Source organism: Ornithodoros turicata, chromosome 1 (assembly GCF_037126465.1).
Source record: "Ornithodoros turicata isolate Travis chromosome 1, ASM3712646v1, whole genome shotgun sequence".
NCBI lineage: Eukaryota > Metazoa > Arthropoda > Arachnida > Ixodida > Argasidae > Ornithodoros > Ornithodoros turicata.
Genome location: NC_088201.1, coordinates 7883540 through 7900620, shown reverse-complemented (window position 1 = coordinate 7900620; position 17081 = coordinate 7883540). Strand labels below are relative to the sequence as shown.

At 45.2% G+C, this 17081-nt stretch overlaps 2 long non-coding RNA genes across 2 annotated transcripts; one reads left to right on the top strand and one right to left on the bottom strand.

The window, feature by feature from the left end:
- Positions 1 to 6568: 6568 nt before the first annotated feature.
- On the bottom strand, positions 6569 to 15080 carry LOC135377426 (uncharacterized). The gene is made up of 5 exons (XR_010418111.1): positions 14872 to 15080; positions 10891 to 11024; positions 7678 to 10813; positions 7505 to 7610; positions 6569 to 7394 (listed from the first exon to the last, which is right to left on the bottom strand). It is a non-coding gene; the product is annotated as an uncharacterized LOC135377426 (long non-coding RNA).
- Positions 14826 to 16836, top strand: LOC135377427 (uncharacterized). The gene is made up of 2 exons (XR_010418112.1): positions 14826 to 15593; positions 16724 to 16836. It is a non-coding gene; the product is annotated as an uncharacterized LOC135377427 (long non-coding RNA).
- Positions 16837 to 17081: the final 245 nt, after the last annotated feature.

Here is a 17081-nt window from a genome sequence, read left to right as displayed (position 1 = left end):
CCACAGCGTGTGTCATGTCTGGGCGGGAAAGTATTCTGGTGAAAAAAAAGGAGAGTGAGCTTTTCACTCTTTTTCACATTTTCTTGCACAGTTACCTCACACATTCTCAGCCAGAGTTTGTGCAGTATAGTTGCACCGGAAGTAATTTTTTCTCGCACATTCAAAAGAATGAGGTTGCCAGTGATAGATATGTGAAGTAGATACCCACAGAAGTGCTGGGTGATGAGGCTATCGTCCCTTGTAACAGCATTTTTAACTTCTTGAAAGACACCGGGATAGTCAATCTCTCGTAATTTTATATAGCTGTTTTATGCATTTGTAAAGAAGCTTTTACTGGACGTCGCATAGAAGTTTAACTGATCGCATCTCTATCATTGTTCACGCACAAATTTAATTAGTCATAATTTCACCACAGTTTTGGCGCACTATGACCTTAGTTGTCTGTGCACCATAAAAACCGAAATCATCATCATCATCATCATACCCACAGAAGGGCAGCTTCAGGAGGTTGGGCTTGCTGTCGAAATTGGCAGTGTGTGCGTCATACAGTAAAATACCTGTTGGATCAGCTACTGAGGTGCCTTGCCAAAAATGTGGGTGCTTTGATTCGTTGAAAACATTTATATTCTATGTGCTGGGAGGCTGTAAACAGTCTGCACTGCAGTAGCACAGGCACCCTGTATATTAGACAAGAAGTGTGCGTCCATGCCTGAAGTACAAGCACATTAAACATCGCATTCTTGACTTACTCAGCTCAGAGACCTTTTGTGGGCAGTAATTTTCTACACCAGCGGCATGGCCGAGCCAGTTAAGGTGTGAAGTCAGCGCAGGGCGCATACTAGCTCCCCTGTCCCCCACTTTTTCCTGCTGTCCTCTCTCCATCTGCCCACCATCTGTATGCCGCTCATAGCCGCAGTTGCTTCGCGGCGTTAACACTGAACTTTTTTTTTAAATCTACGTAATGTGGACACAATACAGTATCGAGTAGTATCTTTGCAACCCCAAGTAATTAGCTTTGTATGGATTGCTGGGTCTGATCTTTGGTTCTATATGGAATGTGTAATATACCTCTTTGCTTTTTAGGGTATGCATATGTATGTTCATTATCAATAGCCGCAGTGTATCTTTGCCATACAGGCTTTCTAAAAATTCAGCCTAGGGTCGCTTAGTCAAACCTTCATGTGCATGATGGTTGTAGCTTTGGACCGAGCCGCACCTAGTCATACTTTGTGCAGTGCTGCAGTGGCCACAAAGTATAGCCACTATTTGGTTTAGTGTGTAAGTAGGTTTAACAATGATTCTTATGATTGTTGGGTCATGGGGTTATGATTGCTGGATCACAAATGCTATGACTGCTCTGTACTTTCATCTACACATAGACCAGAACTTTAGCCTTTACTGCAGCACGAAACGCGCCTCACCCTTACTCTCTACACTGCATGGGCGGCGTGGGGACTCCAGGAGAAGCTGGCATTTTCGTGCACTCTGACCACTCTCACTGCACTGTGGTTGAATGCACAAACAACCTATGCAAATAAGATTAGGGATTAGATAAGGGACCATGAGTGGAAACCCTGAATTAAGCTTTGTGATGCTTTTTTCTATTTGTTGTTGTTCAGGTTCCAAGCAAATTTTAACAGCTAACTACCGGGCATTTTTCGCAAATTACAAAAGTTTCAGGACACAAAGCCAAACATTAAATTATGAAAACGTTATTTCAAATAATGTAGCGTGGCCTTTTTCATTAGGAATGTCAGTGCGAATGGGCCAGTGCACACCGCATGAAGAAGTAAGCGTTCAATCCCTGCCACTGTTCCAAAAAGCCCCCCCCCCCCCCCTGGATCCATCACTGCGTACTGTAGGCATTGCCATAGTTAGGTGACACGGCGGCAGGTGGACCTGGCGAGCTTGGAGTTTCATATGCTTCAGCACGCAACCGTGGTCTCTTGACGAGATATTTGTTCATCCTGCATGTCAGGCTGACAGTCTGTTCCCGTAGACTGACATGTCAAGCACCGGGTGTCTTCAGCAGACCAGACAAGCGGCGAAGCGATACTACTGAGGACGGAGTACATTTTCGTATGATCTCATCTGTGCGTTTAAGGAAGGAAGGAGGATCCTGAATCATGGCAGTTGAAGAAAAGGCACTGGCTGTGGGATTTGAAGTATGCAACTGGGCGTTGTGAGGCTCGTGTTGTGTTTGTCCATCTATGTTTAATTGCCCCATCTACTACAACGTTACGGAGGATCCTTCTCGCCCTCGCCTGTCGCGAAACAAATGCGGGTGCGGACTCCAGAGTCTCACATAGGTTTGGGTTCATAGGTTTGGGAAGGTAGAATGTTGTGCAAGGTGAAGACACATGGGGAAACGAAAAGTGCGACAAGACAGACACATACAAATGTGTCTTCATCTCATTGTCACACTTTGTTTTGCCAGGTGGATTCATGTAAATACTGTGGGGTGAAGGGAGGGTGGAGGACCCCCAGACTATCGGGGGACTCTGCCCCCGATAGAGCATCCCGGTGGGGGGGCCCCCCGAGCCCCACTGCCCCCTGTAGTCTACGCTTTTGCATATGTACCATAGTTTACTGAAATGAAAATAGAATGTGCAAAATTGAATTGAGAATTGATTGAGAATGATTTGTGTATTATTTTAGACAAGCATCTTGGTGTTCCTAATAAAACCTCATTTTGGGACATGGAAAGTATGCTTCTTGGACAAGTTAGAGCCTGTAGTCTTCTGCTTTGCAACTAAGCTTGAAGCAGGCAATAAACTTTGAGCGTCAGCCTGAACTGAGAAAAAGAACTGTTTGCTTCGCAGGATAGATGAAAGCTTCATAATCTTCTTGGGGCATTTAGAGAAAAAAATAGGACACTACAAACAGTGGCAACACCTCCTGAATTTCTGACTATAGCTGCTTCTGTGAATCCGTAAATATTATTGCTCGATATTGGAAAATGTTGCTGTAACTGCTGTAGCTCTTGTGTACTGCCAAAAGCTTCTACTCAATTTTTCTCTTAGCAGAAGTGTGCCACCTGTAAATAGGTTATGGCCTTTTCAGGTTAAGCCCGATTTCTCCGAATTCCACTCACGTATGTGCTCTATCACGTATCACATCCACTATTTAGTACCAAACATAAAGCGTGTCTGATATAAATATTTCAGCAGTGATGGCCACTAACTACCTCTACAGTAGTTTAACTATAACTACTAACTACTTCGCGATGCAGTAGCTTAACTAGTAGTTCAACTACTTTTCAGGGCAGGTAGTTAAAACTACTTCTTTAACTACTGCTATGTATTTTAACTACATCTGTAACTACTTGACGTTGTGCATCAGCACCAATCCCATTCAACAGTGTTCTTGGACACCTAAATATGAATCACAAGCAGTAATAAAAGTGAAGATTTAGTACACATTGCTCCATTGCTCTGCACCTCCGTTCTCGTCAAACAAGTAGCTCAAGGTAAAAGTCGGAAGCACAGTCGTGCCGTAAAGCTCGCGGCAAAATCGGAACTAGTTGGCGCCTGCTGTATCCTAACTACTGTAGTTAACTACTCGAAATAGTAGTTTAACTAGTAGTTGCACACTACATTTCTGCAAGTAGTTGATAACTACTTTTTAACTACCATGCGGTAGTTTAACTAGTAGTCTAACTACATGTAGTTAACTACTGGCCATCACTGCATAGCGCATTCCGGATAAATGTAAGATGCCATTTGCATCGACGGGAACCTGCATTCCAGGTTTTACAGCAGAGTCTCCACCAGGGAGGAAGTGCGAGAGAGGTCGCGTGCTTACGACTGCCAATGGAAATGGCCGGAGCTCTTTGAGGTTTACATCATGCGAAGTACAATGTGTAGAAAAAAATTTTTTTTTCCCAGTACTCTAGTGTGCATATAACGTGTGCATCATGTAATGAATCACATCTGTCAATGTGTCACAACCACTTTAACTGTGGTCTGCTTGCCGGACAGAAAGAACAAAACTAACCTGATACCTGAATGTATCGATCGCACACAATTTTTCCCTCTCAAATCTGGAGAAAGCATTTAACCAAACAGTAAGATCTTACCTGTACATTACCTGTGAGGTGCCTCCTCCTTTTAATCAGTATAGGTGTTAGGCGTAAAAAGTGCTAAAACCCAGTGCAGGGGAAAGATACTAAAGACAACACAGCAAAGCAGAGCACTGCAAAACAATGAAATTCATCATCCGAACAAGGTCACAGCCTTACATACAAAGCACCACCAGGCTCTCTCCTAAACTTTTTATCATGGACTACAAAACAGCTTGGTTCCTTGCCTTGTTTAGCCATCTAGGTATTGCCTGGGAAACCCAGTAGTGGGCATGAGTTAGGGCCTCCCAACTAAGACATGCCATACATAATAGATATGGTACACCATAAATAATAACATTAGTCATAAATGACAGATGAAAGATAGAACTGCAGTGTAAGGCAAAGACATGAAATGGCAAAAAATATTGAAATGGAGCTGTGAGAAAATGATTCGGCACAAAGGTTTCAAAAATATTTATGAACTCTGCAAATATTGTGATGTTTTTACTGATGTTTCCCCAATAAACTTTCACATGGAAGCAGTTGTAATATAATATAATTAATGTGAGTAAAATCCAGAGGGTTATGTAGTGAACACGCTTAGAACTGGGCCTTACTGTCTGGGCAAATTTGCAGTTTACTTATTCTTGTGCTTCATAAAACTCTGAACAGTGCAGAAAAAATAAACTTGCAAGCCATGATAAAAGATGAAGAATGAAAGATGCAAGCCACCCTTTGAAACTTACAAACTCCCGCTTTCGATGTACCAATGCCCTATAATCGGCTCTCGTCAGGTAGCGCTTTCTGGGCAATGTCAATTAGCCTGGGCTTAACCGTTAAATATAGGAATGCCCAGTAGAGGTTTTTACACTTTCTTCAGCAACTAGAAACAAGTGCTTAATTAGCACGTTTACTAGCTTGGAACTTTTTGGTTGTTCATTTTTTCAGTTCTTACTCAAAGAAGCAGTTACATCAATGGAAGAGTCTTGCAGAATACCAGTGATTCGTATATAGATGCACTAAACATTCCCATGTTAAAAGAGCACTAAACTCCTTCTGTTGCACTGTTGGACGTGTGTGGAATCTGGAAAATAGTTCTTTCCATCTTGTACCCTTTAGGGTGTGCTCCTTCCTTTCCTGGACCCTCACACCGCTAGGTTGTTTGCATTGAATCTGAAGAACAAAGCATCTACTGAAATGGTTGGCATTGAAACTTATGCACATTAAAATGAGCCACGAGCTGTAGGAAGAATTCCTTGCCTGTGTGTGCATGCGATAACCTTGCGATCGTTCCAGTCACCCTGGTCCCATCTACTTTTCTTTACATGTGATAGTATACTGAATCTGTGAAGAGTTTTAACTACACAAGTAGTGCTTAAAGGCAATGTAAAGGCAAGCAAATAACTGTAGAACCAAAGCGAATAGCTTCAAAATGGAACGGTTTGCCAGCACAGGCGGAGTGGCAATGTGAGTTGAGGCAGGGGAACGGTTATAGGGAAACTTTACTTTACTAAAAGGAATGCATGCCATGTGCTTATCACGTTGAGGCAGAGACGCCAACTGACTCTCATCGGCCCTCCGGAAACCTGAGAGCGCGCTAAGAGCGACCACAGGTGTTCAAAAGCCGGATGCCTGTCTGCTCTCCTTATCCGATCCTTGTGTGCCGATTCTGTGTACATTTGTGCGTGCGCTATATTTGGCTGAGTCCCTCTGGTTGTACAATCTCGCAGGAATAAAGTGCAAACATACAGGAAACCTCAACAGAGAGCAGATACAGGCAATATATTTTAGTTTGTAGCGGTATAAAAGTGTAAGTCTCTGTCAGAAGGTGGCGCATTCGAGACAAAACCGAGTGCTGCGCCACCTTGTTTTGACTTAAGTGATAGGACAAGTCTGCTAGTGCACTTTAACAGTGTCTCTAGTGGTTTCGCTGCCCTTTAATTGTTTGTTCTTGCGTGGCCTTTTTCCTGGCAACCATTTAAATATATATTCAGTATAGAAGAGGGATTCGATTCGATTCATATTCGGTTCGGAATTCGAATCAAACAAGTATTCGCTTCACTTGCGAACAAATACTTATGGCCATCCCCACGTATTGCTTATTAATTGGGCTGGCGTCCCACCTTGTTCAGAAATAGTGCACAGGCAGTGTGCTAAAACTTCACGGGAAAGCCTTGCTGCATACATTTCCACAGGAGGACAGTTTCCACATCATGAAATTTTCTTCTTCAGTCTGTAGTTGTGCTGGCTACTCTTGTTACTCCAATTCCACCTAAGAGTGAAAGAAGCTTTATCTCAACCTAATCACTTTTGCTCGCACTGAATTTCCTTTTTTTTTTTTTACGATTAAATGTTCCATATTACTAAGATGTTAAAAAAAAAAAAAAGAAAAAGCCTTACTAATATAGCTAATCGGCACTGAATTCTTTCAGCAGGGCATTGGTGAGCCAAATATTTAGGACAGTTATAAAAAAAAAAAAAAAAATATTAACGCAGAAGCAGTAGTTGCATCTTTGCTGTACATTTATTGCGATATCTCGGACAGCACTATGCTTGCAAGTCACGTTACAATCTTCTCACGGATGATTTACACAACGTCTTCGTTACCAACGAGGCCTCTTGAAATTTTTTTCGATGCGTATTGCTGCGGAGCAATACGAATTCTGCCCGTCGACAAGGATCTGCGGATGCTGCAGCACGCACCCAGACTTGTCATGTTTTGACGGTAAAAGCCCACCCCTTTCCCTATCAACCACCGAGGCACAAGCGTGTAACTTTCTTTGACTGTTGCGTTTTTTGTACTTTTTGTGTGATGTGTGACAATGCACGTCATGCGTGATGAGCGTAAGCTTGCGTTGCAGAGATCGTCCTCGTCGTCGTCTTCTTCACCACAGGGGCTACGCGCTTGATAAGTATGATGCTCACGAGATTCCTCACCAGCACTTCACAGCACATCACTATAGTGAACACGCAGCTAGGCTTTCGCGGCCTTAATTGCGTTTCATAATCACGCACACATCACCGCACCTTGCAACCACCACGCCATATGCATCAGTGATAATAAGAAAAAAGCACCCCACTGCACACTTGCTTTTCTCGACTCATGTCAGAGCTGGAAACTTGCGGAACGGGTCTACCCGTCGGGACACTTCACCACGAAGGGGACGGAGAAAGTTTGCTTGCTTAGCTCATCACGTGCTGTGCAATTTGGGTTATGTTCAGATACGAATTGCCGAGAGGGACGTTGCGATTTTTTTGTGTCAGATGTGATGTTCGGAACCGAAGCTTCTTGTGTGTGACATGCTGTTCGAATCTTGTAGAGCTTGCGTTGCTGCAATAACAAACATTTCACGGATGTTCCAAATCCTTCTGCCAAACACGAATCGGCAATTTTTTAATGCTTTTTTTTTTTGTCCGTTGCCGCTCAAGAGGCTACCTCACCTTGATGTTTCTTGCTAAGCCTCGATGACATAAACGTTGGAAAAAGATGTAGGCTCGTTAAGGCATTCATCTGTTGAGGGACCAGGTACCCTTGTGACTCGTTCGTCTGAAAGCAGAGAAATGCTCAAGTTTAGTACCCATAAATCTTGTAACAATGCTCCGTCTCATCATACCTGAGTGTGTGGTAGCCCCATAGCAGTTTGAAGGCAGCCCCGAAGTGCAATGGAGACACGAAGTCTTGGCAGTTCTTCCACTGTCAGAGACGCTCGAAGCAAAGTGTGTTCATAGGGGACAAGATACAAATTGTGCGGCACAACTTTACGCCAATGAAAAGTCAAGGCTAAGCTTAAACTTTGAGGAAGACATCGCGTGCCTGCAGATATGGCTACATCCAGGACATCTTTGCACGCGAATTTGTTGTCACCACACGAAACCTATCCTTTATTTGCATCTCAACACCTCACCAGAACAACCTGCCAGCTCGTAACAAATTTTTACAAATTTCCCCCTCGGGGGGAAATGTTTAGTGCGCAAGAGGCACCCAGAAGCCGATGGAAGAGAATCTGGGAAAGCGCATTGTGCATGGCACAGTTCTCGAGCATCGTTTTTTGTGCACTTTTTGTGCTGAGCCTCCTCGGCCTCACCCTGCAGAAGTTTTAAATTTTGCGGTCGTCACCTCCCCGAGAACAGACCCCAGACGGCCCTAGCCAAGTCGGCTACACGCGGAGTTTTGGAATAAGCGCAGGACAGCTCTGCCCGAGATCGCCATGGCAACATCGCCCGCAGACGCGACTCTCGGGTCGTCTCGGGTCCAAGCGGGACCGAAGCGCGTGGGGCCCAACAAGCATCCGACTCTGTAATGCTTTTGGGGGAAGACGCACCATGACCCGCGAGCCCGCTACACTGCACTGCACTGCACCAGCACAAACACCGCACTTCACCACAATATTTAACACAAGGCACCGCACCGGCACCGCCCCTATATCCTGGGAGGGGCGGTGAACACGACACACGACGGAGGTTCCCGCGGGGGCGGGTGTCCACGCACCGCTCCGTTGTATCCACCGGGCACGGAGGGATGGTCGCGGACACCCGCTTCGGCGATCCAGCGACGACCTGCAAAGGGCCAGCCGAACCGCTTCCTGGGTCCCGCGCGCCCCGTGCCCGCGTGGCTTCCCGGACGGATCCCGGCAGTCCCGAAAGGAAACGAAGCCCCACGGCGAAAACGGCAGTAGCGAGAGACTGTCATGGCGGTTCGTTACTCTGGTGGCTGCTTCCACCACGTTGCGTGGACCAGATTGTCATAGTATTTTGGGCCCGGAGCGTCCGAAAAGGCAGACCAATAGCTGGTTCCGAATTCTGGTACGGCGGGTCCCACTGGCACGCTCGCCGGTGACTAAGCGACCGGCAGGTCATGCGACCGCGTCGACAGGTATCTGACCTCGATCATCCTTCAACGACAGCCGCCGACCCGCACAGCCACCGAGACCCGGGCGGCCGAGCCAGCGGAGGAAGAGGCCGAGGACGATTTTGTCCGAATTCGCGTCGAAAACTATACCTCGCGAGCGCTTAACTGTGCTTCAAAAAAATGAAGCGTGTCTAAGGATGTCTTCCTTTTGTTGGTTGCCACAAGGCAGACAGGCGTTCAACAAACAACATATTAGACGCGCAAGAACATGACACTTCAACGTGAAAAATGTCCTTTCTGCGGCAATATCTGCACAGCTCATCTCACTTTGCAAATACGTCAACACTACGGGGGGGAGTGCTAGGTTGTGACTGAGGAGTCAGGTTGGAACTGAGCCAGCTGGGATAGGCAAGAATAGAGCTACGTGACTGAAAGGCGGCAGAATCAAGAATGGCACAGTGTTTTTCTTTATTGCTCCGCCTGGCTGACACAGGTCAACGCTCCAAGACGTATCCCTCGAGATTGGGAGTGCCCCATAAACGCTCGGAGGCAAAGTCCCCGACAGTTTTACAGCCGAAGATAGGGGGCGTCTGACCTCAAAACCCCTGCCTAACAACAGAAACCCACCAAAGACCGAACCTCCGGGCGAATTTAGCGCTGATCTTCCTGAGCAACACGGCTTGAAATGAGCGTTGAACCTGTTTTGTTGTTTCAAAATGTGATATCCTATGTCGTAAAACAACTGCGGTCATTTACAATGACGGTTCTGGTTTCAAGCCCAGACGTGGCTTATTTCCAGTCGTTCTTGAGGAAACAGGTATTTGGCTCGCAGTACACAGCAAGGCGGTCCTCTAGGTTGTGCCCTTCAAAGGCTGGGGCAGTCCTACACGCGCTCGAAGGCAAAGCCACCGGCAGTTTTACAGCCGAAGATAGAGGGCGTCTGACCTCAAAAACCTCTCCCTAGCGGCAGAAACCCACCAACCGGCCAAACCTCCGGGCGCATCCAGATCACGTTCCCCATGGAAGGTCCACAGCCATTAATGAGGTGCTTGCTGTGTTTTTGTTTGTAGGCCTGTCTTTCGACCACTTCTCTTCAGTGGTGTTAAGACTATGTTCCGTAGCTATGTCTACAGGTCTGTCTCCTGGAAACGGACTTCTGAGAAATCGGAACTGCGGCTTCCGAGTGCTGAGGCAGACAACACACGCTCGGGGGCAAAGTTAACAGCAGTTTTGCAGCAGCTGATAGGGGGCGTCTGACCTCAAAAACCCCTGCCAAACAACAGAAACCTACCACCAACCGAACCCCCGGACGAATCTTGCCAAAATCCTCAAGGAAGCGGCGCAGTTCGTAATGAAGTCTTTCGAAGTCCTCGTCTGTCACCAATGGGTGAATGGCATTTGTGCATATTTGCACTGCTGGATAGCTTTCGACTCTGTTGCCAAAATGCCAATCGTACCAAGGACAATTTCGGGGTAGCAAAAGAACCATGTACCAAAGTTGGGCCTGAATCTAACCACTACCAGTGAGCTGCAATATCCTGCAAGAAGTTGTAGTCGTTTTCTAGTGCCTCGTGAAATATTCTGCAACCGTACTGGAGCTTTCAGTCACGTATAGTTGGTCAGACTTCAGCTCTATCTGTAAGTCCTATCCTTCAAGTGCTTTTATTCTCGTAGCATACGCCGTCTGCAAGTGCCCAGGGGTTATGTCGGGGGATGCTACGTCGCCGAAGTTGAAGTGCGTCTGACCTCAAACCTCCAACTACCGGCGCGCACCAACCGATGACTGAACCCCTGAACAAATCCAGCTGGACAGTGCCTCGTAAATTTCCCTAGTGCCATTTCTAACGGGGGTGTTTCGCGGAGATCAATTGCCCGAGCGTCAGCTGACTGTCGCTGATGAACTGTGGATTAGATGAAGAACCGTATGACATTTTCTGCTCACGACAGCGGAGAGGCAATGAAAAGACAAATGACTCACCAAAGGGATGCTGTGCACCTCACTTTGCAGTCATTGCAAGCTTAAGTCTTCGTGTGCCCTCATTTTTTTGCTGCGAGCGTGTATCGTAGCTCACTGACAGGACTACCAGAGATGCGGAGTGACTGGGGCACTACCTGAAGTGAACGAAAGAGGTTACACATTAGACATTACTGCGTTAGACATTATGTATAACCCTTTCACTTGCGTGCTCTTTGTTTCAATAGTAATTCTTAAAAAGCCACTGCTGTTGCACACCTTTAACAGCCACATGGTAAATGATGGATGATAACTTTACGCTACTCGTGTAAGAAACAGGTGCTGCTAATTATGTAGCACCTGTTTCTTACTCAAGGAACAGAAAAATTGCACCAGTTTTCTTTTGTTTGCCTATTTATAAAGTGCTAGTGAAAGCTTAATTTTGAACACCCTGGATATGTTCAACCTGTGAAACCTTATGATAATACATAGGTAGCCGGTTAAAGTTAACGTAAATACCACTGAAGATGGTACAGTGTTTCAGTTGTGAATATGTGATTGCAAAGCGAGCAAACTAAGTTTTAATTAGCAAATACGAGATGCTCAAAGAAAAACTTTGCAGTTGTATATTCACCTCCTACGAACACTATGTATCCTTCCACAGCCAAGCTCAACAAAAAGTCTCACTTTCGATTTAATTTGAATAGTAGAAGCTGGGTGAGGACCTTGTTACCTCAAGGGCTAAGTGGGACAAGTATAATGTTGTGACTTATAGCTTTTGCTGTGGGCAATGTCACTCAAAAAATGCTTGCCATGGCATTGGTCATGCTGGAGCCAGACCGATTCCTCACTATCTGTGTACCCTCGACAAAGCCAATAGTAAGCTTAACCTCGGCTCGCCTCGAGGTTAAGCCTTAGTTTCTGAGTGACACTGCCCACTGAAATAGCTGTAGCTCGAACATTACTCATCATAGTCACTTGGGTAGTGAAGCCACTCCAATTAAAGCAAAATTTTACTGCGAGATGATGCATAAAGACTACTTGTGGCACACCGACGCAGTCACAAGTCTTTTTTTACGCTGCTCGATTTTGCGGTGAATAAACCTCTACCCGACAAACGTCATCATGACGTTGGTAGACAGACCGAAACCAAAACAGATTGGAAGGGGAGAGCTGGGTTCCACGAATGTGCAATTGTTCGCTGCCTCCTATGGAAAGAAAAGTAGGACCGAAGTTTGCGTCCCTTTCAGAGACCATCGTAATCCCCTCAAGACCGTGGCTTTCGGGCGCGACCTTGTTCGCCACTAGCTTTGAACGTGGTTCAGCTCTACCAAACGCGTGGCGCTGTCGAACATTATGACGTCATTTGTTTACAAACAGGGAGAGGTCTATTAAGGTGTCAACAGAACGGAATTTGCAAATGTACGAATTTCTACCTTTCTCATTCCCAATGGTTTAGATGGACCTCGCAGAGTCTCAGCTCAAGTAGTTTATTCTCAACAGAAATATCTGATCACGGTCTCCACTATGACCCCTGTTCCGTAAAAGATTTTTTTGTAAAAATCTAGAACGACCCACAGAATGAACAGTACGGTTATTTTTGCTCGATTCCAATGAAGAGCAAGTGCTGCAAGTCATTTTTATTTTCTCTCTTGCCCCGAAGTTGTTTTCACCCTTGGTAGTCATCAAAGTCGCTTTGTTGTGCTCCTTTGATTACACCACACTGAGATTATCACACCCACCTACCAGGACTGGCAAACATGTTACCCATTCACCATTTTTAAATTCGTCCTTGCATTTTTAATTACCTCTCACAAATGCACAAACCAAAGCAGATGAAAATTTGATAATAACAGTAATGCAGAGGCTAATTTCACACTTGAGTCAGACCTTGTAGTCCAGGTTGCTATCTAAAACTACCACCTGCCTTGGATTGTGCTTTTCTGTACAGTAATGAAAAAATGTAAGGGCAAATGCCAGCTCAGGGTGTGGTGAATGTGTATCCCTGTCCATCGGGACAGGATCCTGATATGTTGAGAGGAGCATGATGTCAGCATGGTGTTACTGGTAACACACTCCTGACCAGTAATCAGAGAGGTGTGGGTCTATGTCCCATCCCGCCGATGGCACTGACTTTATATCATCTGCCATGTTTTGATCATTGCCCAGGTGTTGGTTTTGCTTGTCATGTTCCCCTGGAGGAATTGAACACTGCAGTTCATTCACAAGTCTGGCAGGGCATAAATAGAGACAGGGCTTAAGCCTGGAACAGTGGACAAAATTTAGGGGACTGTCCTGGCTGGTAAATGGCACTGCAACTGTACCCCCGACATCGTTACAGACATCTGGGAAGAGGTCACAAAAATTTTCTTCTTTCCACCTGAAATTTGGGCTTCTACGGATTGGCTGTTGACTAATCTCTCCCACATTTTTCTTTTGATAAGCGACCTTTTGTACCAACAAGTCCCACCCATAGCACTCTAGTGGGGCATGAGTAAACAGCCTCACTGTGTTTTGGAGGTATGTCCTTGTTTCTATAGGTAAACCATGTCCAAGATGTGCACTTCTAAAAGATGCACTCGGGATGTTAATACTTGCATTTCTTTACTTATTTGCAAAATTTTAATGCTGCAAAGAAATTTCCATGAGCTCTTTGGGAATGCACATCTTGAACATTACGTTTGTTGTTGGAAACCATTCTGGTTATACCCAGGTCCCAGGTTATGGCCCAGGTTATGGCCACACCCTGCTGAGACACCCTAACAAAGTTCGGTAATTAGGTAATTACAACAACGAAAGGTCACCCGAAATAAAACTTCCTGAGTTCATCTCCCTAGCATGTCGTATGTAGGGAAATGCACATCTTTAACATTATGTATGTTTTTGGAAACCATTCTGGGATATCCAGGTTTTGCCCATACGCGACTGAAACACCCTAGCAAAGTTCGGTAATTACAAAGAAAAATCACCTGAGAGAAAAATTCCTTATTTCGTTTCCCTAGCATCATTGTATGTAGGGAAAACCATTTGCAAGTCTTCTTCATGACGTGTCTTTCCCACATTTGACTGTAAAAGTGCAACTGTCTGCGGCATTTTTGTTACCGTTAATGATGAGCGTGAGAAGTGCAGGATAATCTCGGAATTACCCGCGGCAGGATGCGGCAGGTGGGTGTATCGCGTAGCCGTTGGCGCGAATTTCCCACGAACCGGTCGGCGAATAGGCCAAGGGAACCTCGATTCTACGGCGCAGTTTAGTCCTGTCCGAATATCCAAAACAGAAATTCGGGAATCCAAATTCGTACCCATCCACGATTTAATCGAAAGGCTCCTTATCCTAGATATAAGCCGCTTGGCGATGCCAGCCCTCGAAGGTTTATTTATTTTTGGCCGCAGTAGGCCTAGCAATTCCTGGTACGGGCGTCACCTCCCTCCTGCTGCCATTTGCCCAACGGATTTGTGACGCCACCGCGCAGGATGCCATTCAGGCCACGTCCGCCATTTTGAAACGCCGTTAAGCCTAACCTTGTGCCAGGATTGAATCATACTACAAGTTTGAAAACACAGTTAATGGGCGAAGTTCATGCAGAGGAACATTAAGTGGGACATAAAGAGCTATGGAATCAACAGCTTGTGGCAATGCGGCGCACTTTAAGGAGTTGGCAAGCCCTAGGCCTAACCGTCAAAACCGGTTTCTGAAAAGGAAGTTCCTAACGATTGCTATAAAAAGTAGGCTAGGGTTCGTGAGATAAGACACGAGATAGTATTTAGAATGGGCATCTCAATAGTTGCACTAAATACCCAGTTTCTTTTCATGCTACGTCCAGTCATATAACGCAAAGTTCTGCGTCAGACAATGACTTCCCAACATAGGAGACAAAGAGCCAGTCTCGTAATACAAAGCCGACATTGATCCTGTGGTAATGTCATTTCTGCATTTCAGTTTGTAGAAAGATCTACAACTGACCCCTTGTACCCCAAAACCCGTTGGAAAAATCCATTACTTACCGCCATATTGTGTGCCCCGCCAAAGACGACGTTCTTCATGATTCCGATAAAAGCAATAGCCTAGCAGTGGACTTCGCTAAGCTAAAGGTGCAGTAGAGCAGTGGGATGCTCCAATGTTACCGTGTTATCAAAAGCATTGACTAAGCTAAGCTGAATGCTTCAGCTGACGAAGAAACGTCTGCAGTCCTCCAAAGCCAAGAGATGTCTGGCAAGAGCGGTGAACCACTACGGAGAAGTCCCCACAAGCTGGGGAACATTTCAGGACCTAGCATCAGCAACCACTAAGTTCGTTGTCACACAAAACTTTTTATATGAAGTGACTAGACAGTACTCAACATTTTTATCTGCCTTCTACTCTCCAATTTCCCTTCGAAATGACTAAAACTACGACAAAGTATCAATAATAATATTCAGCGACTGAAGCTCTCGTCCAGAGTTTCCCTGTAACATGGGTCGAGAAGTCCCTATGTCCTCCTCCTAGGGTTCCCTACACGTGGGGACTTCTAGAACGTTCGATTGGAATGCTACGAACGAAGGCTTGCGACGGGGCTACAGAGAGAAAACGAGGACGGAAATGCATTCTTTTTATTGAAAATATCACTTGGTTTGGAACTAATACAGCCCACCTCGAAAGACCAATATGCATTTCTAGCCCCATATAAGGCACAGAAGACGCCCCATGCTTCGAAAACGCGGGAACGCTGTAAGCCTACTTACGAAAGGTTTGTAATCGGAGGTTTCAGAGTGAAAAATGGCTTAGCAAGTGAACAGTTCAAGAAAGCTGGTTGATGTGTAGCTTGTTTACCAGTAATAAACATTACCATGCGTATTCAGGCTGCATATCTTCGCAAGTGCAGATGTGTGAATGTGATTAGGCCTAAGAATGTCTGTAGTGAAACGCGGGTATTTCTTTACATTTAATGCGAAATACTACGCTAAATCACTGTTGCGTCAACGAAGGAATCGCAGTAATGAAAATAAGCAAGCCACGCAGGGTGTTATGCTTGATAAACACCTAGCTGCGCAATACAACAACGCCGTGGTGCACGCTTCTTTGTTGTATTTATCGCATTGGCTGCGAATAAAGTTTGCATTGGACACTGGGCGAAATAAGTCGTTAGTGATATGGTTCACTTAGATTGTAATACTGAAATATGACTTGCACCGCTTTTTTTTTTTGTTATGTTGAAATACCTACGCAGAACGGGGCCAGGCCGGCATATATATAACAAACGATGCCCTCCCAAGCGTGGCACTTCCAGAACATTCACAACGAGACTGCTTTGACTTTCTAAACTTCTTGATTGATAACGTTAAATATCAGTATCCCACGTCGAAAGTGACCTGGCATCAGTTTTGTGTTCCGAGTGCACGGTGTGCATCGTGTGAAGTAATTCGAGCACTTGCACAATACGAAGCCCCATTTTTGATGTCCTTGCTTGCCCCGTCTCAACCCATTAGAACAAAATAGTATATTATAGTATATATATGTACTATATATAGAGAGTATAGTGGCGTTGGTAATGCCAAAGGCTTGATAATGGCCACGTAATACAAGCAACAGGACGGCTGGTCTGTTTTTCCTTTTCCCGCCTCGCCAGACTCGGGCTGGACAAGTTAGAAACACGTTTTCTTTTGTTTTCACGTTTTCTGTGAATTACAACTGGACGCTGAATACGTTTAGCATTACTTCCTATTAATTGTGCTACGGAGAGCCACGAAGTGTACCAGATTTTTCTTCCTCTTGACTTCCGAGATGAAACTTTTGATAGCGCGTTTTGTTTCGAAAATTCTACAAAGACAGGAGAAAAGTCGGTGTTCATGACTAAAGCCGTGTGACAATCTTTTGCAGACGAATTTCTGGCGTACTTCGTGGTCTGCTTTTGTGTTAGCACGTTCTGGCCCGCCAGATCCTGGGTGTCACGACTATTGCTCTGTTTATAATAAACTTACGAGCTGGGTTTCTCTTAGGGTATGCCTCCATCATTCTTAGCTGTGTTTGAGACCTTGTTTCGTCAGTTTTTCTTTTTGTTCCTAGTCACGTGGGTGTTTCGTTATGGCTATTTGCCACCAACTCGCTTGCTTTCTAACCATTCTTTCTTCTACCAAAATAAACCGCGAAATACTCAGTTAAAAGGCAATACGCATTTACGCGCTTATTGATTGTTGTCGTATTTTCCGAACCTCAGTAGAACAGAATTTATCTAAGG